This window comes from Physcomitrium patens, chromosome 6 (genome assembly GCF_059467195.1).
Source record: "Physcomitrium patens ecotype Gransden chromosome 6, ASM5946719v1, whole genome shotgun sequence".
Taxonomy (NCBI): Eukaryota; Viridiplantae; Streptophyta; class Bryopsida; order Funariales; family Funariaceae; genus Physcomitrium; species Physcomitrium patens.
In genome coordinates this window covers 252,501-255,000 of record NC_143415.1, presented here as the reverse complement: position 1 = coordinate 255,000, position 2,500 = coordinate 252,501, and positions in this window count along the sequence as shown.

The following is a 2,500-nucleotide window of genomic DNA, read 5'->3' as shown; positions in this document are numbered from 1 at the left end:
GGACTGGGACTCGCGCCGGGACTAGGGAGTCGCGGCGGGACAAGGAAGAGGAGGAGGAAGTCCGGGACTCGCGACGGGACTGGGACTCGCGCCGGGACTAGGGAGTCGCGGCGGGACAAGGAAGAGGAGGAGGAAGTCCGGGACTCGCGACGGACTGGGACTCGCGCCGGGACTAGGGAGTCGCGGCGGGACAAGGAAGAGGAGGAGGAAGTCCGGGACTCGCGCACGGGACTAGGGAGTCGCGGCGGGACAAGGAAGAGGAGGAGGAAGTCCGGGACTCGCCACGGGACTAGGGAGTCGCGGCGGGACAAGGAAGAGAAGGAGGAAGTCCGGGACTCGCGACGGGACTGGGACTCGCGGCGGGACAAGGAAGAGAAGGAGGAGGTCCGGGACTCGCGCCGGGACTAGGAAGAGGGGAGGAGGTCCGGGACTCGCGACGGACTAGGAAGTGGGGAGGAGGTCCGGGACTCGCGCCGGGACTAGGGAAGAGGAGGAGGAGGAGGAAGGCCGGGACTGGGACTCGCGGCGGGAGTAGGTAGTGGGGGAGGAGGTCCGGGACTCGCAGCGGGACAAGGAGGAAGTCGGGGGGGGGGGCCGGGACCAGGAGTCGCGGCGGGGATAGCAGGCAGGACAGGGAGGGTGGGTGGTCTTCCACAAAAAAAAGTGTGTCTCGGAACTTCCTTAGTGCAGTAGGACGGGGGCCTGCCGAATCCCACAGAGAGTACTATGTGGGGGAAGGGTTCCTCTGAAGCGTCTCGGGAAAAGTCGTGAGGGGGTGACGGTTGCTCGGTGCCTACGGGTCCCGACTGCTCGCTGCCTTCTTTGAGCCCAGTACCGACGTTCGCAGGGGGATACCTGGATACTACTGGGGTTACCTGGATACTTCTGGCGTGTTACCTTGGATCAGTGAGGAGTGGGGGTTAGTTTCCCGGCGACGCGACCCTCTGAGGAGGTCCCGCGGAGGGTCGCCGAGTATTATATGGTGAGCTGGCTGTCAAGGATTGTGAGTCCCGCTGCCAAAATTTTTTTTGGTGCGCGGGCGACTGGAAAAAGAGGGTTGGTCTTGTGCCGATACGCGTAACGTCGCAGCGAGTCCCAAGAGCTAGTAACCATTTTTGGCGGGGGGCGATGGCCTCGGTATTGTCAAGCCATTCTCTCATTCATTTGGGAGGGTGGGGAGAAGTGTTTGCCGAGGCCGTTCAAGCTCCGCCTGGTCGACCACCACTGTGACCGCCACCGCGCTCGATCTCTATTGCAAGCTCAGGTGAAATTCCTGATAAACTTGGAGGGGGTGTGGGACGCGTTCGCAGTGTGGGCCGAGGAGTCATAACATCCCAGGTCGGAATGTGAAAATGGAACTTCGAAACCGGTGAGAGTTCTCTCGTCGGCTAGGGGTTTCACAAAAGTAACATTTCTATAAATTTCTATCCGACCCCTCCATTAATTTGGAGGGGCGATGGGCCCCAGGATTGGACATACTTCTTGCTGATTTGTCTTTTGAGGAAAATCCTTCGCGGTGATGGTTACTTTTTCATTTTTTAATGTGTGTATCGGCCTCGTCGGTTTCTCTCTTTCCTGGTCACATTCCCGAAAAAGGCCGCAGCACCTATGATTCTCTTCCGGGGGTCTAACTCTCCCTCTCTCTCTATCCTTCTCTTTGTCTGGCTCTCTCTGGCTTCACTTTTTGTGGTGTGTGCCTCTGGGGGTCTGGTTGGAATTTGCCGTTGGCTTTTTGCCCTCTCTTTTTGCCTTTTATCCATCGCAAAGAAGGGTGTGTGTGTTCTCACCTGGGGTTGGAATGAAGGACGGGGAACCTCCTCGTCTTGTGAAGTGGGACCATCTTTTAGGATGATGGCTTTTTGCTGCCTGGTGTGTGCTTGGGTGGGGTTTGGTGGTGGCAGTCTACCTCTCCCTTTCTCCGGTAAGACCAGATGACTGGTTCGTCCGCTACTCTTGTGTTGGCCCTACCTTGGCCAACGGGAGTCGGCGACGCTCCAGACTGGATGGCATGATGTGGTGGTGTACCGAAGGGGGACATCCGAAGGGGAAGAGGGGCCGAGCCTCGCGAAACTTAGGTGTGTCGGGTTGTGTGATGTCGGAGATCCATTTTTTTGTGGCTGCCGTCGTGATTTCGCCCATCCAAACCTGAGTCGTTGCTGCGGACTGGAAAAACTATGGAAGAGCTGTTTGGGAAAGATTCGGGAGTTTGTTTTCGAAGTTACCTTGTTCGATCGATCTAGGATCCACTGTACTCGCCCACCAGAATTTGCTCCCGGAACCCCCCGATCAGCCAAAGCGGGTCGGGGGGCCTTGGTTCAACGAGGGTTACTCCATATGCTAGCCTATGTCAATATAAGGTGCGGGTTAGCCGTTTCTCCCCCACCGGACTATTGCTTAAGAAGTGGACTATCGACCCCCCTCTCCGTCAAAGGTTTGGGGGCCAGGGCTTAGAATGTACTTCAGGTGGTGCGGAGGTAGGAGGCGAGAGGTGGATGAAATC